Source organism: Oncorhynchus tshawytscha, linkage group LG26 (genome assembly GCF_018296145.1).
Source record: "Oncorhynchus tshawytscha isolate Ot180627B linkage group LG26, Otsh_v2.0, whole genome shotgun sequence".
NCBI lineage: Eukaryota > Metazoa > Chordata > Actinopteri > Salmoniformes > Salmonidae > Oncorhynchus > Oncorhynchus tshawytscha.
Genome location: NC_056454.1, coordinates 5,515,334 through 5,542,787, shown reverse-complemented (window position 1 = coordinate 5,542,787; position 27,454 = coordinate 5,515,334). Strand labels below are relative to the sequence as shown.

At 43.0% G+C, this 27,454-nt stretch overlaps 1 protein-coding gene across 5 annotated transcripts in view; it reads left to right on the top strand.

The window, feature by feature from the left end:
* The first annotated feature begins 4,764 nt into the window (after nt 1-4,764).
* The window catches only part of pcbp3 (poly(rC) binding protein 3), a 162,314-nt gene continuing 139,624 nt past the window's right edge, over nt 4,765-27,454 (top strand). For 2 of the 5 annotated variants that reach the window (XM_024388708.2, XM_024388706.2), the window contains exon 1: nt 4,771-5,084. The gene's annotated coding sequence lies outside the window, so the exon portion shown is untranslated. Of the gene's footprint in view, nt 5,085-27,454 lie in introns of all 5 variants that reach the window. The other 3 variants (XM_024388707.2, XM_024388705.2, XM_024388704.2) reach the window with 3 other exon arrangements.

Sequence of the window (27,454 nt, the reverse complement as noted above, 5' to 3'; positions counted from 1 at the left end):
CCTGGAACTCGGTCTGTTTATTAGAACAAGTCTTGTTTTTGTATGTAAAATGTACCTATTTATTTATTTCTGATTTCTAAGCCACCCCCTGCATTATTATGGCATTGAGGCTACAACTAGGGGGAGACATTCGGAGTGTTACTTTCTCTTCTTCATGTTGGTTTGTAACCGTTGGAAGAAAAGCCAGAGATACTGAGAGAAGCTAACTAGCTCTCTGTCTCCTTATTTATCCTGTTTTCAGGTTTGTACACATTGTTTCATTTTCAAAATCTAGAGATACCGTGTTTACCTAGACTCTGAGTTTTCTAGTCATTTTGATGTATAATTTAAGTGTTTTGACCGAGTGAAAAACAACTGAGTTTTTTCCCATTCATGTGTGTAGTCAAGCTAAGTAGCTACCTAACTTTGATAAAGATGATGCCGATGGACAAGGCCAACATCTGACAAATTCAAACCCGACTTTGCCATTTAATTTAAAAAATAGTGTTTATCTTTACTTTTTTGTACAGAAAGTTATCACATGGCCTCCTGAGTGACGCAGCGGTCTAAGGCACTACATCACAATGATTGAGGTGTCACTACAGACCCAGGTTCGATCCCAGGCTGTGTCACAGCCGACTGTGACCGGGAGATCCATGAGTAGGAGCACAATTGGCCCAGCGTCATCCGGGTGTCGTGGAAATTTCCTGTATTTACCAAATCATGAGAGCAAACCACACACAAGTCAGAGTTACAGTAGTTATCACAAAGTCCATCTTTAATTATATGAGCTCCATCACAACCCTGTGACTCTCAGATCAATTCAGTGTCTATCAATGAATTCTCTGAGAGTCCCTTACACATTGCAACTGAGATCCTTTATAGCAAAGACACACATAGCCAGACAGCATCGACATAATTTATCGTTCAGCTTTGTCTCCTAAACTATGTTCTTTTCTCAAACTCAGAACCATAAACAAATCCTCCATATCAACAGGCATATATCAAATCCATTCTATCTTGACAAGATCACAGAGACACATTGACTGGCACACAGACATTGTGAGCCAAGAGATACACGCTTGACCTCTCCCCTCTCTCCGGCCCAAATAACATTAGTCTGGACAGAGAACAGATACTGCAACCCCGCCACAGTATTATACAAACACATTCTGATGAGAAGTAACTTACAAACATATGATGAATATAAAACATCTTACCTATGTTACCAACTAATTCTGATTATTCCCCAACACGGGTTTGGGAAGGGTTTGACCGGCCGGGATTTCCTTGTCTCATCGTGCTCTAGCGACTCTTTGTGGCGGGCCCGGGTGCCTGCAAGCTGACGCCGGTCCCCAGCTAGACGATATTTCCTCCGACACATTGGTGCGCCTGCCTTCTGGGTTAAGTGAACAGTGTGTCAAGAAGCAGTGCGACTTGGCAGGGTCGTGTTTTGGAGGACGCGTGGCTCTCGACCTTCACCTCTCCCGAGTCCGTAGGGGACTTGCAGTGATGGGACAAGACTGTAACAAAAAAAAAGTTAGCACATACTATTATCACATATGACCGCCAAGCACTTTTGGACATAAGATTGCCAATTACTAACATTGATTTCGACATCAAATCTGACTTCAACCACTGACTCAACTGTTCTCCTGATCACTATTCCTAAACTATTGCTTTGTTTCATGGGCTACCAAAACGCCGCAGGCATAGACTTGGTAGTACTGGCATCCTTGTGAGACTGAGACGTAGAGAAAATCGACGGGTACTCCCTCCATTTTATTGTTACTCGAGAATAAGATGGACGAGCTTCGTTCGAGAGTCTCCTTTTAGATAGACTTGAAAAACGGCAATATTATAAGCCTTGCAGCGGTACGATCGGATGACGGCAGCCTTGGGCAAATCCAAAGGGGGAGGTGTGTGCCTTTTCACAAGCAACAAGTGGTGCACTGCTTCCAGTGTGAAGGAAATCTCGAGCATTTGCTCACCTGATATATAATACCTCATGGTAAGCTGCAGACCCCTTTATCTACCAGTAGAGTTCTCATTTGTAATGATCATGGCTGTCTACATCCCTCCACAAGCCAGCACCACTTTGGAACTCAACAGACTGTATGGAACCATAAACAAACAAGAAACTGCACAACCAAATGCATCGTTTCTGGTGGGCAGAGACTTTACTGCAGGGAGACTTGAAATTGTTCTACCTCACTTCTACCAACAATTATTCTGCGTCATTAGGGATGCTAAAACTCAACCACTTTTATTCTACCCACAGACGCATAAAACTCACCCTCACTTTGGCAAATCAGACCAGTGATGCGCTTAGGTACCAGTGATGCGCTCAAGTACCAGGAAGTACCAGTGACGCGCTCAATAAGGATGTGGTCCGATGAAATTGACGCGAGGCTACAAGACTGTTTTGCTAGTACAAACTGGGATATGTTACGGGATTCATCCGGTAGCATTGAGCAATTTACCACATCAGTCAGAGGCTTCATCAATATGTCCATAGATGATGTTGTCCCCACAGTGACTATACGTATCCAAACCAAAAAAAATGGATTACAGTCTATATCCGTGCTGGGCTAAAGGCTAAAGCTACTGCTAACAAAGAATGGGACACGGACATGGAAGCATATAAGAAAGCCCGCTACGACCTCTGACGAGAAATCAGACATGCAAAAGGACAATATTGGAGGAAGGTGGAGTCCTGTTACACTGTCACCGATGCTCGTTGGATGTGGCAGGGCTTGCAGATGATAACTGATTATATAGGGAAACCCTGCTGTGAGATGCCCAGTGACAAATAACTCCCAAACAAGCTAAATGTCCTTTATGCTCACTTCCAGGAAAACAACACACCCAAGTCATGGCCTGTTCTCTCCTTTTCCAACACTCAGACACAGGCAGTATAGGAGAATCAAAGCAAAAACTGTAAGACTGGCCAATTGCTTTACCCCCAGACCATCAGGCTGCTGAATGAGGGGGACAAGGGGAGCTACCGGCTCCCCTTGTCCCCCTCCTGACCCCCGGGCTTCCTACCCCCTCTGCTTACTCTGCCCCCACCTCAATGGATATTTATCATTGCCACAGTTGTTAATATGTATACATAATTATTTTAATTTTATTTGTATTGTTATCTTTCACTTTATCCTACAATGTTGAAGCTTGGAACTCAAGAATTGAGCTCACTGTACCCTATAATTATATCTGTAACCCTGTACATGTGACTATTAAACTAATTTAATCTAGTTCTGGCTAGATTTAGGGAACCTTTCCTGAATTGCTGGCTGACATGCAGTTACACAGTGGGTCATTTCTGGCTGATTTACAGCAGCTGCCTCTGGGCCACTTCAGGAGCATAATTCCAAACCAAATGTGGGCCAGAATAAATTGGCTGATCTGTGCCAGGTCCGGCCCATATACATTTTGTTATCTGCGATGGAATGCAATTCAAATATTTGCGCAGATTGAGTAATACCAGGTAGAAAACAGAAATGTCTGAACAATGTTTTAAACATTTTATGTTCGATTTAAGCCAATCCCAAAATAAAAATAATTTTGATTCTCCATTGAGTTTGCTTTTTAGGACTAGGCTTAATCTGTGTCCGGGAAACCGCCCCTGATAGTGCTGTAATCTTAAACCTTTTCAGTCAGTGGCAATTCAACAAGACACGGTAGAACTAATTTCATTAAGACAAGGTGTTATTTTCCGATACATCTGTGGATATGGTTTCCAGAGGAAGACTAACTCTGGGGACTTAAGTCTGGCACTGACCACTGGACATGGTACTTTGGCTATGCATATCAGACCATGTTATAGTGCACTCCCTATTGGCACAGGTATCGATTCTGGGCCCCTGTGTAGTATTTAGAAGATAATTCTCTTTAGAGAAGCTCTCAGACAACACAGGGGAGTCCAGAGGTAGTCCATGTACTGAAACGTTCCTAAATCCTGAGACATAGGTAATGACACCTATTCCCTAATAAGTGCATGGGCTGTCCATATGGCTTTAGTCAAAAATAGTGCACTATGTAGGGAATAGGGTACCATTTTGGACACAAACATTCACAGCTGGGGCTAGCTGGGAAGTCTCACGAGAATTCTCTCCCACAGAGAGAAAATCTACCTTTCAACACATCGGTGCTCACATACAAAAACGCTATCAAAGTCCACTTTGCATGCATTTAATGGAAAATTAAGCTTGACAAAGCCATTGATCATTTATAAAGCTGAGAACTCGGTAGGGGTATCTGGAGAAATAAAATAAGCCCCGACATACAGAGAGTGCATGGGTCAAGTGTGTGTGTTTATTCATCTATGTGCATGCGCATGCATGCCTGCACATATCTGCATGCATGCGCTTCCATGCATGTGTGTCAGTGTGCAGAGATATCCATTCCCTAACTCCACTCCACTTCGACAAACCTGCTCTTTCTTCGGCAGGCAGCCTTTGCCAGGTCTGCAGTGGAGCATGCAGTGTTATTGTGCTGGGTTAAGTGCCTCAAAATCTAATTACTCTAATGTCTGTTGCCATCTTAAATCACACTTAATGGCTAAGTGAACTGGTTTGTCTGTCCTTCGGAGGGAAGCTTCCTTCACACTGCTCCCTGAGTAATAATTCCAATTGGATATGAGCAATTGCACTTATTGGCTGGGGCACGGCACTGGCTGCCGGGTTTCTGATTTGCTGCCAGGGGTGTCTATTGGCTGCTCGCTATTGGCTCCTAGGAGAGAGTGGGAGGGTAGCTCTCCCTTTCCTTCTTCTTTGGTAAAGCGTGTGAATGCAAGTACTCCTTTCTCTCATTGTTTGAGTGACTGCAGGTATTGGTGTCTGCCTCTGAACGTGCGCGCGTGTGTGTGTGTGTCTGGGAGTGTGTGTGTTGGAGAGGGAAAGAGATAAAAAGAGAGAGTGAGGCGAGCAGTGTTTCTTTTCCCCCTCTAGCCTCCCCGTCTCCCTGCTCCCTGTCACTCCGTTCTTCCTCCCTCCCGTACCACCCTGCCTCCAGTCGGATAGACCCTGGACCTCCCCAGGACCCCCCTCCCATCACCCCTTTGACTCTCCTCACTTCTCCGACCCGCTTTGTCAACTGAGCAGGTAAGATGCTCATACTGCTGCGACTCTCCTTATCTCCCCCTTTTTCCTTCCTCCTTTGGATCTCTCTCTCTTCCTCACTCCCTATCTCTTTCCCTCTCTCTCGCTATCTCTCTCTCTCTTTCACTGTCTTTCTAGGTTTCAAGTTCTCCCTCCAGAGGTTCCCCTACAGAATTAGGCATGTTTTGAAAGTGGAAGGTAAAGGGAGATTAAACCTGGGAGGTCACAGTCTTTTCTCCCTCCAACTGATATCACACAGAGATCTTACCTTTTCTCCATAGTCATATATCTTCATCTTTCCCATCTGCCTTTACAATCTCGGGCCCTCAGGGTTCGAGCGGAAACTAACACAGAGAGAAGGAAATTAGCTCTCCTACTCAAACTGTTCTGGGTATATCTCAAGCTGTTCCGGTCTGTCACAGCGCACCATATTTTGGTTGCATCCTTAATTGATTTACACTATTTACTGTTGCTTACAATAACTATTTATAGATGTCAGTGTCAGCATGCGCTAGCTACTTCCCCAAATGGAGAATACGCAGGTCCACCAGAAACCAGAACGCATGACATTGCACAAACGGTAATGACTTTACAACGTTCGCTACTCCCTTGATTGAATCGAGCAATCTATCTTTCTCCAGCAAGCAGTTCCAACATTAGCATGCTCTATAAAGCATTTCTGACAACAGCAGAAGAAGAAAGAAAAAAGCTTGTTTGTCCTCCACACAGACTCCACACATCTGTGTTTTGCCAGGAAGGGGATGTTGTGCGATACTAAAGTGATTTTTAGATGTCAATACAACTGGGCCCCCGGAGGTTTCAACAAATTTAACTAAGCCTCTGATGCTTGGCTATTTCAAAGGGGCTTCCCCTGTGTGAAGGGTGACCTTTATATTTGTGATAATGATTTTTTAATTTGCTCTGAAAAATGCATCTCTGCTAAAGCCTGCTGGGAGTATGGGGCCTTCAAGAGAGAGCAACCCTCTTGGGAGGTAACAGCCCTTGTTGAGATTGTTCTGGTGTGTTCTGTACAATTACAATGGACTATGAACGTACTGTGAGGGCCCCTTGAGACAACAATGACTTTTGTCCTTTCTACTTTAAACAACATTGGTTAATTTAGTCTGAGAGAAACATACAGTACCTCTGTGTCAATGACTGCAGTTGCATATAGCCATTATTGAAGTTGAGTGTCAGTGAGAAGTGATGAGGCGTAGATTAGTTGTGTGGATTTTTCAGAGAGAAGAACAGGTGTCTTCATTTACACCAATATCCCTATGAAGCCGAGCTGGCTCTGTGCCAAAGGCAGGATCAAGTGAAAGTGGCTCTCGAAATTTCTGCTAAGCTTTTGAAATGTTTTTTTCCCCCCCCACTTGAATAGGTGTCTGCAATATGGCAGAAATGTCAAATGTTTAAGGTTAGGAATAAGTGGCCGGTTTCCACGTCATCTCCCGATGTCCTCAGACATGGATGGACGTTGAATACTGACTTGTATCATGGGTGACCTGGCTTCTCCTCTTTCTTTATCTCTCTCTCTCTCTCTTCTCTTTTCTTCTCTTTATAAGGAGTTGTGGTGTGTTGGACTCTCTGAGACAACACTAGTATGTCATGTCAGAGGTTAAAGTTCAAATAAGAACATATTTTTGGTAATCCAAAGAATGGGGCTGGGGAATTGTAACTAGTGTCATATTCCTTGACAGAGTTATGGAGGTTAGGATTGCAATTGGCATGATATTTTTAAGCATTTTGAATAGAGTTTGTTTACAATACTAACAGCCTTTTAGTACAATTGTCTAATCCAATAAGAAACACCCAAGATCAAAGGCTGTTAGTATTGTAAGCAAACTCTATTCAAAATGCTTAAAACTATCATGCCAATTGCAATCCTAGCCTCCATAATCTTAGTAAAATTGTCTTATCCAATCAGAAACACCCAAGATCAGATTATAAGGCACTTCTACATTGTATTATTCAAGAACTAATGGGCATCTATCATTAATTGAAGGGGAACAATAGTCAAAATTTGAAACTTAAAAGAGGCTTTGGGGCTCCCGTGTGGGGCAGCGATCTAAGGCACTGCATCTCAGTGCTAGAGGAGTCACGACAGCCACCCTGGTTAAAATCCAGGCTGTATCACAACCAGTCGTGATTGGGAGTCCCATTGGGCGGCGCACAATTGGCCCAGCGTCGTCTGGGTTTGGCCGTGCAGGCCATCTTTGCAAATAAGAATTTGTTCTTAAATGACTAGCCTAGTTAAATAAAGATCACATTTTATTGGTCACATACACATATTTAGCAGATGTTATTGCAGGTGTAGTGAAATGCTTTTATTTTTAGCTCCAACAGTGCAGTAGTATCTAATAATTCACAACAATATAAGCAAATCTAAAAGTTAAAGAATGTAATTAAGAAATATCTAAATATTAGATTGAGCAATGTTGGAGTGGCATTGAATAAAATACAGCAGAATAGAATACAGTATATAGAGTTGAAGTCTGAAGTTTACCTTAGCCAAATACATTAAAACTCAGTTTTTCACAATTCCTGACATTTATCCTAGTAAAACGATCACCACGATCACCACTTTATTTTAAGAATGTGAAATGTCAGAATAATAGTAGAGAGAATGATTTATTTCAGCTTTTATTTCTTTCATCACATTCCCAGTGGCTCAGAAGTTTACATACACTCAATTAGTATTTGGTAGCATTGCCTTCAAATTGTTTAACTTGGGTCAAATGTTTTGGGTAGCCTTCCACAAGCTTCCCACAATAAGTTGGGTGAATTTTGGCCCATTCCTCCTGACAGAGCTGGTGTAACTGAGTCAGGTTTGTAGGCCTCCTTGCTCGCACACGCTTTTTCAGTTCTGCCCACACATTTTCTATAGGATTGATGTCAGGGCTTTGTGATGGCCACTCCAATACCTTGACTTTGTTGTCCTTAAGCCATTTTGCCACAACTTTGGAAGTATGCTTGGGTTCATTATAAATTTAGAAGACCCATTTGCGTCCAAGCTTTAACTTCCTGATTGATGTCTTGAGATGTTGCTTCAACATATCCACATAATTTTCCTCCTCATGATGGCATCTATTTTGTGAAGTGCACCAGTCCCTCCTGCAGCAAAGCACCCCCACAACATGATGCTGCCACCCCCGTGCTTCATGTTTGGGATGGTGTCCCTCGGCTTGCAAGCCTCCCCCTTTTTCCTCCCAAAAAAAAGTACAATCTTTGTCCCCATTTGCAGTTGCAAACTGTAGTCTGGCTTTTTTATGCCGGTTTTGAAGCAGTGGCTCCTTCCTTGATGAACGGCCTTTCAGGTTATGTCGAAATAGGACTTGTTTTACAGTAGATAGAGATACTTTTATACCTGTTTCCTCCAGCATCTTCACAAGGTCCTTTGCTGTTGTTCTGGGATTGATTTGCACTTTTTGCACCAACGTACGTTCCTCTCTAGGCGACAGAACACGTCTCCTTCCTGAGCGGTATGATGGCTGCGTGGCCCCATGGTGTTTATACTTGCGTACTATTATTTGTACAGATGAATGTGGTACCTTCAGGCGTTTGGAAATTGCTCCCAATGATGAACCAGACTTGTGGAGGTCTACAATTGTTTTTCTGAGGTCTTGGCTGATTTCTTTTGATTTTCCCATGATGTCAAGCGAAGAGTCACTGAGTAGGCCTTGAAATACATCCACAGGTACACTTCCAATTGACTCAAATGATGTCAATTAGCCTATCAGAAGCTTCTAAAGCCATGACATCATTTTCTGGAATTTTCCAAGGCACAGTCAGCTTAGTGTATGTAATCTTCTGACCCACTGGAATTGTGATGCAGTGAATTATAAGTTAAATAATATTTCTGTAAACAATTGTTGGAAAATTACTTGTGTCATGCAGAAAGTAGATGTCCTAACCGACTTGCTGAAATTATAGTTTGTTAACAAGAAATGTGCGCAGTGGTTGAAAAACGAGTTTTAATGACTCTAAGCGTGTGTAAACTTGCGACTTCAACTTTACCCATGAGATGGGTAAAGTCGTATGTAAACGTTATTAAAGTGACTGGTGTTCCACATCAGTTTTATGTTCTTTCATCAACATGCTTGTGTGTACTATTCAATAATTGATATATACACTAGATGACTAATTGGGGCGCTGTGTTGAAGCCATGCACACACTGTGCCTCAATCTTGCAGTCCCACACCATCATATATATATGTTTTATGCATATAAATGCATTTATTAATATATACATTCGTTTTTGCCATATTTACTCTTTCAGACACCTTAATGCAAACTTTAAATTATATTATATGAGAAGAACATAAACATTTTAAATTAAAAAAATGTAAAAATGTTCTTTGAAGTATCATTTTTAGAGATGCATGTAATTTTGTCCATGAAACATTGAATTGAAACACTGTATAATTCAATGCATTCCTAGGCAGGACTACTCCTACCGGGGAGTGCCAATATGGCTGACCGGTGCCTTCATAGACTCAATGGCCATTACATAGCATCAGCAATCCAGGATTTACAGTATATACATCATAAGTACTATTGCATGGTATCAAAATTGAAGTGGAAATGTTGCTAACACTTTACTTAAACCCATAGCAATGCACTATTATTCTTTATAAGCAGGTATGATCCCTCCCTTTTTGTTATGCCACACCATAATAAATGATAGCTTAGTAGTGTTATAGTAGTGTTATATTGGGGACTCAAATATATAACACCACTTGACACCACTTGAAAATAATTTCTTACGTATACTGTAGTATCTCTAAGTAGTTCCACCACTACCAAACAGTTGCATTGTCAGAAATGAAACAATAATACAGTACAATAATAACATTAAGTCTATTCTCTTTGAAGAGCCCTCTTCTTGTCTTGAGCCATGCTCTCAAAGCAGCTGGTCCCTTTGTGCTTTGGCTGCTTCTGCCTGTTCCGGATCTCATGCTGTCCTGGCTTGGGAGTTGCCTCGGCAGCAGTGGCACAGCGTGAAAAGGGCACTGACATTCACTGGCCAGTGTCCCCATGCCAGAAGGGATGGGGAGAGCACAAAGCAGACACATACGGTACCAGTAGCATCTACTCTGGTCAGATCTGGCTTCTGTTGTCATGAACACTCTTTAGTTTGACATTGTTTTTGTATTTAAAACAGTGCCGTCGGCCAAAAAGGATAGTTTTAGGCATTCATCAGTTCCATGTTCTGAATGATTTGAGCTATGTTGACATTTTCTGTTTTTATCTTTCTCTTAAATATAATTTCAGTATTTTGCATACACCTTTTTTCTGCAATAATCTCACCTCGTTTGAACCTTTATATGCCTATGAGCTGTAGGCTATGATATTGCTGTGGTATAGGTGCATTGTTCAGAGCATGTCCGTGGTCAATACATTATTCCCGAACAACATATTGTAGATTAGAATCCTATAATTCTAACGCCTTAACGCCCTTTTGATGTCCTATGGACATAGATGCACTACGCCACAGCAATGGCGGGACACTGCTTTTGTGTCCCTTGTTTCTCTCCCTCTCTCCTTCATCTCAGCCCTGATTGGTAAACAGGCCTCCCCCACTGCGCTGGGTTGTAACTTAAAGGCGTCCGGCCCGTGTCATAACTCATAAGCAAATGCAATGCTGGAGGGGGCTGAAACGGAACGCTGTACCTTTTCAAAGTTGAGGCTATAGGAGAGAATTATGACCTGTGATATCAGAGGCCTTTTGTCTCGGCAATGTAATTTAAGCCGGCAATGGGCCGTGAGATCAATGAGGGGCTGAAGAGCCCGGAGAGAGAGCGAGATAGGGGTGGAGCTTGGCGCTTTGCCTCCCGCTGCCTGTGTTAACATCGCTCTGGGTGGTGCAGTTAGGCCGGGTATAGGCAAGCTGCCACAATGTCAAAAAGCTATTTTTATACCCGTTAATACACAGGGGGTTCAGAGCAATGCTCTAGTGGGATGTAACGTGGAAATATTATTGTTAGCTAGGAACAGGCCTGGCTTTGTTGATCAAAGTATGGTTGGTGGCATGGGAGGGATGCTGTGATTCCATTACAACCAGGAGCGCTGTTCAATCAAAACTGGTATGCAGGAGTTCAACATCCTGCTTGTGATTTTTTAACCCAATGATCCCACAGATTAATGTTCAGAATAAAAGGAGTACATGTTTCCTTGCACGGTGAGAACAATATTGTTTCACCATATCCCTGACACCCATGGATGCTGGTTTTAATTCAGTAGGACCCTAGGTCCCAAAAGCCAGAGCAAAGTGGAGTTTAAAGTGGTCAATGACCTAAGCTGGTCACACACTTTGTGGTTCTGCTTTCAATAGTGCCCTCAAAAGCCAAAGACCTACTGTACTGTAACACTGTGTGCTCTTGCAAAGAGACATGTCTGCAGCTTATACAGAAATGCTATCTGGTAATGTCAAGAGAAATGTAAGGGATATGCTTGAGCCCTGTCTCTTAGCCTGCACTTAGCCCACACGCTCTCAGCGTTTTTGCTTGATTAAAAGCAACCCAGGAGTTTGTAGAGCACGATAGGTGCAAGCGCAAGGGCTGACAGCTTAACCGCTGATTATTCAAGCCTCTTAGGCTAAGCCACGGCACTCGAATGATTAACATCGACTCTTTTCCCCCTCTCTCTCCGTCTCAATCTCTCTCTTTCATTCTGTCTTCATTGAGGGAGCGGAGTTTAGGAAATGGGAAAGATGGAGACAGCCCGCAGAAGGCAGACCTGTTGTCTCATAGCTTGTGGGGATCAGTGCATAGCACAGTGATTCATGTGGTGCAGAGGCTTTATATAGACATAATCCACCCTAGCAGCATAGCAGCGATGGTTGACTGTGTGAGGCAAGCACACCGGTCGGACTCTCCTATTGCGCCTCCTACTCCTGCCACAGGGTGTGAGAGTGTATCACCAGGTCACGTGGTTATGACCCAGTGGTATAGGTCATTAACCCCCCCCCCCCGACAGTGTGTGTGTCGCAGCAGCGCCTGACACACAACTCACGCCTCTCCCTGTGGGGTCATGCCATCTCCACTTCTGCAGGGTGCCTGTGGCTCATCAACACAACAGATATTTCTAGGGTTAAATAATGTTCCCGAAATGGGGAAGGCTATGGAGTATTCTCTGAATCTTACTTTGTCCAGTTTTCTTGAACTACTTTAAAGAGCATTCCCCATGATATGCCTGCCATGATATGACTGTAAGAAGTGTGTGGCAAAAACAAAGAAATCACAGTTTTGGTTTGCTGTTTGGTCTGTGTTGAATTCCCTTCAAAGCATCTCTAGAAAGCCTGCACACTCTAGCATTAAATCATAACATCATGAGAACATTGCCACACGTTCGACATACATGGTACATCACTTGTTTGATACTGTTTTGACTGGGGATGATCTTCAGCTTGTGTAAGAGATATCAAATCATAACGAAAGCTCTTCTTCTTGGTAGTTGGGCTGTGTTGTGTTACCCCTTCGACTTTTTGGCACAGCCACAGACGACAGCACAGTGACATGCCTGCCGGACAGATTGGCCACAGTTGGGGGGGACGTAGGGTGGGAAGGAAAAAGGTGTAGGCTGCCACTGAGGCATCATTATTACATTTTTTGGGCTAAAGCCTTAGGGTACCCACTGCCTAACCAAGTTTGAACTTGAAATACCAGGTGTAGTACTCTTAGAGCTGGGTTTGGTTCCTTCTCACCCCTTTTTGAGAGAGGATGGAGGATGTGCCCCTTCGGCTTGCCTGACATACTTTCCCTGAGCTGTTGTTTTTTTGGATCCCAAGGCATCCGCAGAGCCCGCTAAGTCAGCAAGAACGCTGCCGAGTGTGCATAAGCAGATGTTGAAAAGAGCAGACGGCTCTAGAAAGACTGAGAAACACTTCCCTCTCCGCTCTTTGCAGTGTACAGGGCCTCTGTGTCTATTGTGTCGCCCGCAGAAACTTAAATGATCTTCAAATCCCATTATTCACATTATCCCACCTTCCCTAGTCTCTGTGCTAATTCATTAGTCACTAAAAGTCAAAGACCCCTTGGCCCGATTGAATCAAAACTGGTAACCAGGTTTTTAGGTAAGAACAAAATAGAATACCCTCTAAACTCTGCAATAATTTATATTTCATGTAGTCAACAATAAATGTAGTCAACAAAATTATTTCAATGTAAACAAAAACAACTTTCTAGGTATAACACTCTACTTTGCAACACTAGGAAAACATTCTCCACCTTAAACCTAGCACTTAGTTTCATCCCTTTCTCTTTCTCTACCCCACCACCCACGCCCCATCCCCTTCACATTATGAATGAAATGCTATTACCCTCTTCTTACTATCTATTATTCATATAATGCAATGCTGAAACTGTGTCTGCGCTAATACTTAGCAGATCATGTGGGAATCTCCACTAATGGTGCCTCCTTTCCTCGTCTCCTTTCCTTCATCTGAACTGATCAGACACATGGACCGGTGAGGGTAAAATAGGGTAATATGCTGAGAACTGAGAAGGGTGTCTGCTGTCACCTCACCAGTTGTTTAATGAGAGGAAGAAGGAAAGGAAACAAGGAAAGGAAGTCACCTTAGACCATTGAGATGAAGTGCAGGCCTGGACCAAAATCCTGCTTCTGTCAATTGTGATATGAAAGGTCAAAGATTATTGGTTGACAGATACCAGGATGTTTTTGTTATTTTTTTCTGGCTTTTTGAGAATGACACATTGGCCTCCTTACAACGGCAGAACTCCTCGAGGCATCAAGTGGGGCGCAATTAAGAACGGCTCCTCTATTTTGACATTTTAAAGAGCTCATCACCAAGTTGAGCCGCAATCTGTTTCCCGCAGGCAAATCTAAGTAGCATATAACTTAGCGTGGTACGATTTCTCCCTCTAAGTTTGGAGTTTGATCTATCGGCTAATTCGCTTTCACAATCTCTCAGAGAGTATGTGACATCATGATGCCCTCCCCCTCCCCATATTTCTTGAAAAGCTTAGCAGCCTAGGTAAAAGCAGAAAAGAAGCACTATCTATTCTTCTCTGGAGGGGGACAAGAATGTGTGTGGGGGAGGAAGAGGGGGTGGTTTGGGTGATATTCAAGTCTGGGGAAATGCCTTTGAATTTTCTGAAATATATATTTTTTCTGTGGGATTAAGACATTAAAGTCTCCAAATCATCAAAGTGCTTTAATGTCACTGCTTCATGAGGAGGGGATCTGCGTTGCCTCTTGAAGGTGTGAGGATGTCAAACGCTGCTAAACGATTCAGAATATTACCCTTCCTCTCCCCCACCAATCTTATTTTATTTTACCTGCATATTCAAATGACTAATACTGCTTATGTTGTTGAGTCGATCATGGTTAGACTTCGACAGTTTTTTCATGGTTATGTTCCAAAATTGTGTAAAATGGTCAGTGAGAGAAAGGCCTTGTTAATTTGTGTTTGAATTTTTGTTTTATCATTTACACCATTTTATATCTGTCATATTGTCAGGTCCACCTTGACACCCTAATTAGTGAGGAAATGTTTATGCTTCTGTACGCATGTGTGATTATGAGCGATTTAGAAAGGGAAAGTGCGTGAGTGAGTGAAAGAGAGATAGAGACCGAAAGGGAGGGATATTCCCTCCACTTTGAGGGGATATCAGCCAAAACCTCAGAAAAAAATTGTAGACCTCTACAAGTCTGGTTCATCCTTGGGAGCAACTTCCAAACACCTGAAGGCACCACATTCATCTGTACACACAATAGTACGCAAGTATAAACACTATTGGACCACGCAGCCGTCATACGGCTCAGGAAGGAGACACATTCTGTCTCCTAGAGATGAGCATACTTTGGTGCAAAAAGTGCAAATCAATCCCAGAACAACAGCAAAGGACCTTGTGAAGATACTGGAGGAAATGGGTACAAAAGTAGCAATATCCACAGTAAAATGAGTCCTATATTGACATAACCTGAAAGGCCGCTCAGCAAGGAAGGAGCCACTGCTCAAAAACCGCCATTAAAAAGCCAGACTATGGTTTGCAACTGCACATGGGGACAAAGATCGTACATTTTGGAGAAATATCCGCTGGTCTGATGAAACAAGAACAGAACTGTTTGGCCATAATGTCCATAGTTATGTTTGGAGGAAAAAGGGGGAGGCTTGCAAGCCAAAGAACATCATCGCAACCGTGAAGCACGGGGGTGGTAGAATCATGTTGTGGGGGTGCTTTGCTGCAGGAGGGACTGGTGCACTTCACAAAAGAGATGCCATGATGAGGAAAAAAATTATGTGGATATATTGAAGCAACATCTCAGACATCAGTCAGGAAGTTAAAGCTTGGACGCATTTGGGTCTTCCAAATGGATAATGACACCAATCATACTTCCAAAGTTGTGGCAAAATGGCTTAAGGACAACAAGGTAGTCAAGGTATTGGAATGGCCATCACAAAGCCCTGACTTCAATCCTATTGTGGGCAGAACTGAAAAGCATGTGCGAGCAATGAGGCCTACCAACCTGACTCAGTTACACCAGCTCTGTCAGGAGGAATGGGCCAACATTCACCCAACTTATTGTGGGAAGCTTGTGGAAGGCTACTTGAAATGTTTGACCCAAGTTAAACAATTTAAAGGCAAATCAAATCAAATCAAATCTAATTTTATTTGTCACATACACATGGTTAGCAGATGTTAATGCGAGTGTAGCGAAATGCTTGTGCTTCTAGTTCCGACAATGCAGTAATAACGAGCAAGTAATCTAACTAACAATTCCAAAAAAACTACTGTCTTATACACAGTGTAAGGGGATAAAGAATATGTACATAAGGATATATGAATGAGTGATGGTACAGAGCAGCATAGGCAAGATACAGTAGATGATATCGAGTACAGTATATACATATGAGATAAGTATGTAAACCAAGTGGCATAGTTAAAGTGGCTAGTGATACATGTATTACATAAGGATGCAGTCGATGATATAGAGTACAGTATCAACGTATGCATATGAGATGAACAATGTAGGGTAAGTAACATTATATAAGGTAGCATTGTTTAAAGTGGCTAGTGATATATTTACATAATTTCCCATCAATTCCCATGATTAAAGTGGCTGGAGTTGAGTCAGTGTCATTGACAGTGTGTTGGCAGTAGCCACTCAATGTTAGTGGTGGCTGTTTAACAGTCTGATGGCCTTGAGATAGAAGCTGTTTTTCAGTCTCTCGGTCCCAGCTTTGATGCACCTGTACTGACCTCGCCTTCTGGATGACAGCGGGGTGAACAGGCAGTGGCTCGGGTGGTTGATGTCCTTGATGATCTTTATGGCCTTCCTGTAGCATCGGGTGGTGTAGGTGTCCTGGAGGGCAGGTAGTTTGCCCCCGGTGATGCGTTGTGCAGACCTCACTACCCTCTGGAGAGCCTTACGGTTGAGGGCGGTGCAGTTGCCATACCAGGCGGTGATACAGCCCGCCAGGATGCTCTCGATTGTGCATCTGTAGAAGTTTGTGAGTGCTTTTGGTGACAAGCCGAATTTCTTCAGCCTCCTGAGGTTGAAGAGGCGCTGCTGCGCCTTCCTCACGATGCTGTCTGTGTGAGTGGACCAATTCAGTTTGTCTGTGATGTGTATGCCGAGGAACTTAAAACTTGCTACCCTCTCCACTACTGTTCCATCGATGTGGATGGGGGTGTTCCCTCTGCTGTTTCCTGAAGTCCACAATCATCTCCTTAGTTTTGTTGACGTTGAGTGTGAGGTTATTTTCCTGACACCACACTCCGAGGGCCCTCACCTCCTCCCTGTAGGCCGTCTCGTCGTTGTTGGTAATCAAGCCTACCACTGTTGTGTCGTCCGCAAACTTGATGATTGAGTTGGAGGCGTGCATGGCCACACAGTCGTGGGTGAACAGGGAGTACAGGAGAGGGCTCAGAACGCACCCTTGTGGGGCCCCAGTGTTGAGGATCAGCGGGGAGGAGATGTTGTTGCCTACCCTCACCACCTGGGGGCGGCCCGTCAGGAAGTCCAGTACCCAGTTGCACAGGGCGGGGTCGAGACCCAGGGTCTCGAGCTTGATGACGAGCTTGGAGGGTACTATGGTGTTGCTACCAAATACTAATTGAGTGTATGTAAACTTCTGATCCACTGGGAATGTGATGAAAGAAATAAAAGCTGAAATAAATAATTCTCTCTACTATTATTCTGACATTTCACATTCTTAAAATAAAGTGGTGATCCTAACTGACCTAAGACAGGGAATTTTTGTCTACGATTAAATGTCAGGAATTGTGAAAAACGGAGTTTAAATGTATTTGGCTATGGTGTATGCAAACTTCCGACTTCAACTGTACATGTAATACATTTTACATGAAGGGGATATACACTGCTCAAAAAAATAAAGGGAACACTTAAACAACACAATGTAACTCCAAGTCAATCACACTTCTGTGAAATCAAACTGTCCACTTAGGAAGCAACACTGATTGACAATACATTTCACATGCTGTTGTGCAAATGGAATAGACAACAGGTGGAAATTTTAGGCAATTCGCAAGACACCCCCAATAAAGGAGTGGTTCTGCAGGTGGTGACCACAGACCACTTCTCAGTTCCTATGCTTCCTGGCTGATGTTTTGGTCACTTTTGAATGCTGGCGGTGCTTTCACTCTAGTGGTAGTGTAACGGATGTGAAACGCTAGCTTAGTTAGCGGTGGTGCATGCTAAATAGTGTTTCAATCGGTGACATCACTTGCTCTGAGACCTTGAAGTAGTAGTTCCCCTTGCTCAGCAAGGGCCGCAGCTTTTGTGGAACGATGGGTAACGATGCTTCGTGGGTGACTGTTGTTGATGTGTGCAGAGGGTCCCTGGTTCGCGCCCGGGTATGGGCGAGGGGACGGTCGAAAGTTATACTGTTACAGTAGCATGAGACGGAGTCTACAACCCACACAAGTGGCTCAGGTAGTGCAGCTCATCCAGGATGGGACATTAATGCGAGCTGTGGCAAGAAGGTTTGCTGTGTCTGTCAGTGTAGTGTCCAAAGGAGGCACTACCAGGAGACAGGCCAGTACATCAGGAGACGTGGAGGAGGCCGTAGGAGGGCAACAACCCAGCAGCAGGACCGCTACTTCCGCCTTTGTGCAAGGAGGAGCAGGAGGGGCACTGCCAGAGCCCTGCAAAATGACCTCCAGCAGGCCACAAATGTGCATGTGTCTGCTCAAACGATCAGAAACAGACTTCATGAGTAGGCCCGTTGACCTAGGCTGCTGAGCTGAAGCCTAGGCCCCTCACATTCTTCCACTCTAATCAGGGACTTATTTAGACCAGAAGGTGCAATTAAATTATAAGGTAGAACGAAAAACCATCAGGCTCCGGATATCATAGGGTAATATTTCAATAACTCTGGCCTAAGCATTAGTTGGGTAACTGATGCAGATATTCAAGGTTACTTTCTCAGGGGCCATCACCTACTGCCACTGCGGCCTTGACTCCCTAAACTGCTACAAGGGCAATGCTATCTGGCTGAACCGTGTTGCTCCCAGACAGTTAGTGTGTGTGGTGTGTTAGGGGTTGGTACTGTGACAGCGAAAAGACAAGTGTCCGTTACAATGGACCAATAAATACATATTCTACGGGACTTTATATAATGTTGTTGAACCAATATGTTATTAAGGGTCTTAATCAATTGGAAACCACACTGCCATTTCACCCTGATTGTTTAAGATGTACAGTGCTGTAAAAAAGTGTTTGCCTCCTTTCTGATTTCAGATTTTTTTGCACATGTCATACTTAAATGTATCAGATCAAACAAATTGTAATATTACACAAAGATAACCCAAGTAAACACAAAATGCAGTTTTTAAGTGATCAGTTTATTTATTAAGGGAAAAAGCTATCCGAATCTTCATGGCCTTATGTGACAAAGTAATTGCTCCCCCTTGTTAAATCATGAATTTACTGTGGTTCATCACATTTTTTGGAAAGATGAGTTCAATTTCACTAGCCACAACCAGTCCGGATTACTGCCAGACCTGTTGTAACAAGAAATCACTTAAATAGAACCTGTCTGACAAAGTGAAGTAGGCCAAAATATCTCAAAAAGCAAGGCATCATGCCGCGATCCAAAGACATTCAGGAACAGATGAGAAACAAAGTAATTGACATCTATCAGTCTGGAAAGAGTTACAAAGCCATTTCAATAGCTTTGGGACTCCAGCGAACCACGGTGAGAGTCATTATCCACAAATGGAGAAAATTTGTTACAGTGGTGAATCTTCCCAGGAGTGGCCGGCCTACCAAACTTACCCCAAGAGCGCAGCGACAACTCATCCAAGAGGTCCCAAAAGAACCCACAACAGCATCTAATGAACTGCAGGCCTCACTTGCCTCAGTTAAGGTCAGTGTTCATGACTCAACCATAAGAAAGAGACTGGACAAAAATGGCTTCCATGGCAGAGTTCCAAGGCAAAAACCACTGCTGACCAAAAAGAACATAAAGGCTTGTCTCACTTTTGGCAAAAACATCCTGATGATCCCCAAGACTTTTGGGAAAATATTCTGTGGACTGACAAGACAAAGTTGAACTTTTTGGAAGGTGTGCGTCCCGTTACATCTGGTGCAAAAGTAACACAGCATTTCAGAAAAAGAACATCATACCAACAGTCAAATTTGGTGGTGGTAGTGTGATGGTCTGGGGCTACTTTACTGTTTCAGGACCTGGACGACTTGCTATGATTGATGGAACCATGAATTCTGCTCTCTACCAAAAAATCCTGAAGGAGTATGTCCGGCCATCAGTTTGTGACCTATAGCTGAAGCGCATTTTGGTTCTGCAGCAGGACAATGATCCAAAACACACCAGAAAGTCCACCTCTGAATGGCTTAGAAAAAAACTAAATGAAGGGTTTGGAGTGGCCTAGTGAAAAAGGGTGGTTCATGCTCGAAAACCCTCCAATGTGGCTGAATTAAAGCAATTCTGCAAAGAAGAGTGGGCCAAAATTCCTCCACAGCGATGTGAAAGACTCATTGCCAGTTATCGCAAACGCCTGATTGCAGTTGTTGCTGCTGAGGGTGGCACAACCAGTTATTAGGTTTAGGGGGCAATTACTTTTTCACATAGGGACATGAAGGTTCAGATAGCTTTTTTCCCTTAATATATAAAATCATCACTTAAAAACTGCATTTTGTGTTTACTTGGGTTATCTTTGTGTTATATTTAAATATGTTTGATGATCTGAAACATTTAAGTGTGACAAATGTGAAAAAAAAAGAAACCAGGAAGGGGGAAAATACTTTTACCTAGCACTGTATTTGAGATGTTGTCATATGGACTCAAAACCTCACCTAATACAGCATAAACATTATCCTTAAACCTGTGGGGCAGTTATCCTTTATAAACAACTGATTGAATTGCGGTGCTCGAGTTTGTAGCACTGGCGGTGGGTGGACTTTGTCTTGTTTTGGACAAAATAAAATGATTCTGTAATTTTTGGAATATGACCTGTGCAACATCATAGACAATCTGGGATATCCTCAGATAGTGGCGGGGCTGCCATTGGGCTTGAACACAGACACCAGATTGTGGCTTTAACATTAGATTTTCTCACGTGGTTGGTGATGGTACTTAATATCATGGGTCAGTAACTCACACACAGACACACGCACACATGCACTCACATACACAAACAGGACTGCGATGACCAGGCAGAAAGCCTGGCTCCTCTGGCATAAACATGTCCAGGTTCAAGATATACATCTGAGTGGATCAGTCTAATACTGTGGCTGGCTGGCTGGCTGGCTAGCTTCTCATCCCTATCTGTGGTACTGCACAAAAGTAGACAACCTAACGGGGTCAAACAAAGGGTGTCTAAGGAAATATTAAATTACCTCTTTAGAATTATGCAAAACACTTCCATATCAATCGCCTCTAGATAAGTTTCACCAAGGGCTGACAACAACCAAATTTGAAGCGGCACCGGTTTTATGGTAGTTCATTACTGATAACAAGGAATGCTAGAGCCTGTTTGGAAGTGCTATTTGATTAGCCAGATCGCTTACATTGCTGTAACTGGGCTACTCTATTTAACATAAATAGTGGGGAGTGATGTGATGCTGTGAACATTTGCTTACTCCTCTTCGTCCTGAGTGGGAAATAACATAAGGCCTGCTCTTTAGATTACTGACAATATCAAATCAAATTGTATTGGTCACATACACATGATTAGCAGATGTCATTGCGGGTGTGGTGAAATGCTTGTGCTCCTATTACAAGTAATATCTAACAAATTACACAACATATACCCAATACACACAAATCTAAGTAGGAATTAATTAAGACTATATACATATGGACGAGCGATGTCAGAGCGGAATGGACTAAGATACAGTAGAATAGTATAATATACAGTATATGCATATGAGATGAGTAATGCAAGATATGTAAATATTATTAAGTGAATAAGACGCTGTAGAATAGTATAGAAAACAGAACATGAGATGAGATGAGTAGTGCCAGATATGTAAACATTAAAGTGACTGGTGTTCCATTTCTTAAGTGGCCAGTGATTTCTAGGCTATGCCTATATACAGCAGCCTCGAATGTGCTAGTGATGGCTGTTTAACAGTCTGATGGCCTTGAGATAGTTTTTCAGTCTCTCAGTCCCAGCTTTGATGTACCTGTACTGGCCTCGCTTTTTGGAAGATAGCAGGGTGAACAGGCAGTGGCTCGGGTGGTTGATGTCCTTGATGATCTTTGTTGCCGTCCTGTGACACCGGGTGTCCTGGAGGGCGGGTAGTTTGCCCCCGGCAATGGTTGGGAAGACCACACCTCCCTCTAGAGAACCTTGCGGTTGCAGGCTGTGCAGTTACTGTACCAGGCGGTGACACAGCCTGACAGGATGCTTTCAATTGTGCATCTGTAAAAGTTTGTGAGGGTTTTTATTGACAAGCCACATTTCTTTAGCCTCCTGAGGTTGAAGAGGCTCTGTTGCGCCTTCTTCACCACACTGTCTGTGTGGGTGGTCCATTTCAGTTTGTCAATTATGTGTACGCCAAGGAACTTGAAGCTTTCGACCTTATCCATTGCGGTCCTGTCTATGTAGATAGGGGGGTGCACCCTCTGCGGTTTCCTGAAATTCACGATCATCTCCTTTGTTTTGTTGACATTGAGTGAGATGTTGTATTCCAGGCACAACACTCCCAGAGCCCTGTAGGCTGTCTCATCATCATTGGTAATCAAGCCTACGACTAATTGTGTCTGCAAACTTGATCATTGAGTTGGAGGCGTGCTTGGCCACACAGTCGTGGGTGAACAGGGAGTACAGGAAGGGGCTGAGCATACACCCTTGTGGGGCCACAGTGTTGAGGATCAGCGGAGTGGCGGTGATGTTTCCTACGTTTACCACCTGAGCGCGGCCCTTCAGGAAGTCCAGGACCTCGTTGCACAGGGCGGGGTTCAGGTCCAGGGCCTTAAGCTTAATGATGAGCTTGGAGGCTACTATGATGTAGCTATGGTCAGCAAACAGCATTCTTACAGGGGGATTCCTCTTGTGTTTAGCCTGTCCGGAAGCAAGACGTCCGTCTCAGCGACGTAGCTGGTTTTCCTTTTGTAGACTGTGATTGTCTGTAGTCCCTGCCACATACGTCTCGTGTCCGTTGATTCTGCCATATTACCAGTCACCTTGCAGCTGTTAAATGCGATGGTTCACGCTTTGTTTTGCATGAATGCTACCATCTATCCATGGTTTCTGGTTAGGGTAGGTTTTAATTGTCACAGTGGGTACTACATCTCCTATACACTTCCTTATAAACTCAGTCACCGTATCAGTGTATGTGTCTAGATTATTTTCGCAAGCTACCTGAAACATATCCCAGTCCATGTGATCAAAACAATCCTGAAGTGTGGATTTCGATTGCTCCGAACAGCGTTGAATAGTACGATGCATGGGTACTTTCTGTTTGAGTTTCTGCCTATAGAACGGGAGGAGCAAGATGGAGTCGTGGTCAGATTTGCCGAAAGGAGGGCGAGGGGCGGGCGTTGTAAGCATCACGGAAGTTTGAATAGCAATGGTCGAGAGTCTTAGCAGCGCGAGTAGTACATTCAATATGTTGATAGAACTTCAGCAGCCTAGTCCTCACATTTGCTTTGTTAAAATCCCCAGCTACAATAAATTCAGCTTCAGGACATGTGGTTTCCAGTTTGCATAAAGTCCAGTAAAGTTCTTTGAGTGCCGTCAAGGTCTTGGCTTGAGGTGGGATGTAAACAGCCGTGTTGATGACAGAGGAAAATTCTCTTGGGAGATAATATGGTTGGCATTTAATTGTGAGATATTCCAGTCGGGTGAACAAAAAGACTCGAGTTCCTGTATGTTCCTAGAATTACACCATGAGTCATTAATCATGAAACACGCCCCTCCACCCTTCTGCTTCCCGGAGAGATATGTATTCCTGTCTGCACGATGTACTGAGAATCCTGCTGGCTTTACTGACTCCAACAGAGTATCCCGAGAGAGCCATGTTTCCATGAAACAAAGTATGTTACAGGCCCGATGTCTCTCTGGAAAGAAATCCTTGCTCTAAGCTCATCAACTTTGTTATCCAAAGACTGAACATTAGCGAGTAACATACTCGGAAGCAGTGGGTGGTGTGCGTGACTCCTAAGTCGAACTTGCAGGTTGCCTCGAGTGCATCTCGGCTGCGATGTTTTGGGTCGGCCTCTGGAATAAGTTCAATTGCTCTGGGTAGAGTGAACAAAGGATCTGCTCCAGGGAAGTTATATACATAAAAAATTAAATACTGCAAAGTTTTCTAAGAGCTAGTCGCGATGCTGCCATCTCCGTCGGCGCCATCTTATGATATTATATGTAATATTCATGAATAAGTATAGCATATTTATTTTTCTCATCATAATAACAATAACTAATGAGGCTGAACATGGACTTAACATGAACATGGTAAATTCTTAAAATAGCATTACTTTCTCTTAAAATAACTATTCCAAATGACCTGTGCACTGGGGATTGAATTTTGAAGGTGATTTCTGAGGCTGTTTCAAGCCTCCAGGACCGTAAATGGTGATTCCTGGTCTAGATTATATTTTCCAAATATTTATTTTGTAGAGTCTTAATTTTGGGGGGGGGACAATTTTTTCCACAGAATGTCATATCATGCGGTATGTCACCTCACAAACTGTGCATTTCAGCTTTCTGAAGAGCTGACACATTAACTTTAGTAAACCTGGGTATAAAAATGGACTACGCCCAAAATGGCACCCTATTCCCTATTTAGTGCACTACTTTTGACCAATAGGGTAAAAGAGTGCACTATATAGGGAATATGATGCAATTTGGGACACACACAGCTCTACTAATCCTCCCTTTACAGTGGCACAAAATGACATGAAAGCAAGTCATCTTACTGCACAGTGAATGGGCTCACCCCAAGCTACATCAAAGCGCTCCAAGGAATTATACACACAGTCAAACTTATGTGATGCAAGTAGTTCTGGTGGCCCATAGTGCAATTAAGCAATTCATACATTATGTAGTGTTTGCTAAAAAACTTCATATGGCTAGCTAAGCCCCTCTGCTGAATCTTTTGTATAAAAGTGATTATAAATCCTACAGCTCCTGATGGGTTTCTAGGTATGAGCAGTTGTACAATTTCCCTGTTTGTGTGTGTTTATGTGTATGGGTGGGTGCGTGCGTGCGTGCGTGCGAGAGAGAACGAGATTCCCCTCACCCAAATGTCCTATCTGGAACCTTGGATGTTGAAGCTCACAAACTTTTCAGTCAGGATTTTTTTAAGACTGTATGTCAAAAGTACTGTACCTTAAAACTCCCTTGCCAGCACAGATTGTGAAAGAGTACAAAACATTAGGAACACATTCCTAAAATTGAGTTGACCCCCTTTTGCTATCAGATCAGCCTCAATTTGTCTGGGCATGGACTCTACAAGGTTTTGAAAGTGTTCCACAGTGTTCCCATGTTGACTCCAATGTGATGGACCATTCTTGATACACACAGGAAACGGTTGAGCATGAAAAAACACAGCAGTGTTGGAGTTTTTACACAAACCGGTGTGCCTAGCACCTACTACCAAAGGCACTTAAATCTTGTGTCTTGCCCATTCAGCCTCTGAATGGCACACACATACACAATCCATGTCTCAATTGTCTCCAGGCTTACAAATCCTTCTTTAACCTGTCTCTTCAACTTCATCTACACTGATTGAAGTGGATTTAGCAAGTGACATCAATAAGGGATCATAGCTTTCACCTGGATCTCCCCCCCCTTGTCAGTCTATGTCATGGAAAGAGCATGTTTTGTACACTCAGTGTATATCAATGATGCTGTTGTACTTACATTACTGATCTATGTACAGTTGAAGTCGGAAGTTTATATGCACTTACATTGGAGTCATTAAAACTTGTTTTTCCACCACTCCACAAACCACTCCACTTTGTGAATGACAAGTCATTTTTCCAACAATTGTTTACAGACAGATCATTTCACTTAAAATTCACTGTATCACAATTCCAGTGGGTCAGACGTTTGCATACAGTAAGTTGACTGTGCCTTTAAACAGCTTGGAAAATTCCAGAAAATGATGTCATGGCTTTAGAAGCTTCTGATAGGCTAATTGATATAATTTGAGTCAATTGGAGGTGTATTACAAGGCCTACCTTCAAAGTAATGTATTTTGATAAGGTGTATATAAACTTCCGACTTCAACTATATCATTGATATTTGATGAATAGTTTAAAAACATTTGTACTGTCCCATAGTGTATGTGTAAAATGTGGCACTGTGCTTGCTCAACAGTATATAGCTTCCTTCCTCACATGTCTGCGACTGATCTCGGGTCCTCTGCTTCGCAAACACAAGTGACACCATCTTAGCCAGTTGTGACACCGAAAAGGTACCAATCCGATAGCGAAGGTGTAGACATTTCAAGCTGGGGAGTGAGGCTATAGTGCGACAAGACCTGAGTTCAAATATATGCGTATTTAAGTGTTTGTATTTTAAATACTTATTTTCTGTGTATTTAAGGACATTTAAGGATATTCAAATAATGTGGCCAAATCAACTGCTTCTACTTGAAAAAATTTATGTTGCAGTGTGTATGTAAAATCACTGAGGAAGCCAAGCCAAGTCAGTAAAAAAAGCCATATTACAACCTGTGTTAATTGCGTAGTTTGCTCTATAACCCATTCGTTCATACGCCACCGAGACATACAATAAGGCCATGACAACAAAAAGACAGCAGTCACACACTGGTGGAATAAATTCTACACTTACGTTTGTTTCATCACAAAACAGGAGAGCAACATGTGTCCAGTGAAGTCCACAAAGCAAATACTGCATGTACCAAACAGTGATATCACCTGCAGAATGGTTGAGCAAGTTTTTGACAATTTACTAAACAACTACTGATTTAGAACCACTGAGGTATCGGAAGTCAGCACAAAGACAACAGGAGCACTGCCTCTGCTATTCCAGCTGCCTCCGCTATTTCAACTTAAACATTTAAACGTTATCAATTAAACAAGGCTATATATGCTTAGTTTAATACACTGAAAACAAACTTAAAGATACCAATAATTTAGGCCAATCAATGTCTCTAAATATCATGTGGCTGTCCATGGTACTGGTTTCTCTGTGTTTGTGCACATGTGTGTGCCTAAGTAAACAAAACAAATTGGGAATCCCCCTACTTGTAGACTAGTTGAACGCCAATGTGATCCTCCTCTCTTTCATTTTGGCAAAACGGTCTATGGCTCTGTCATACAGTACACTTTTAGTTTTTGTTGTCATGGGTTACCAGGCTAAAATGCTGGCTGACTTCCTCGCATGGGCAACAATGTACCAGCAAAGTTAGCTAGCTAGCTAGTTAATGTGAGCCTACTCGCTCCCCTCTTCCGGCTCCCCTGATTGAATCGTGGGATGGGACAAGGACATCCTGGCCGGCCAAACCCTCGCCTAACTCGGACAATGCTGGGACAATTGTGCGTCACGTCATGGGTCTCCCGGTCACGGCCGGCATGGGTCTTGAACCAGCATCTGCAAAGAGCACAGCTCCTTTTACTCCTCCGGAGATATTATGGATATAGAGATCCATCTGCTTGCCTCCCCCTGACGGCTTGTGTTTCGTAGCAAGCTTTCGTAGGGGCCTGCGATTCATTATTAATACTCATAATATAAATTGTTTAGGTTGGATTAATATTGTATGATATGTTCTGTAAGGCAAAAAGATATGAGTGACTTATTTGGGAACATAAAATGGTGGTCTTAAATTGAAAACGGTGCTAACCTCAGGGAATAACGATTTGCGGTAATAGGATGTATGCTCTTTATGATGTAATCAGTTGGTATTTGCTTGTATTTAGTTTACTCTTACTTTATAGATACACCAGT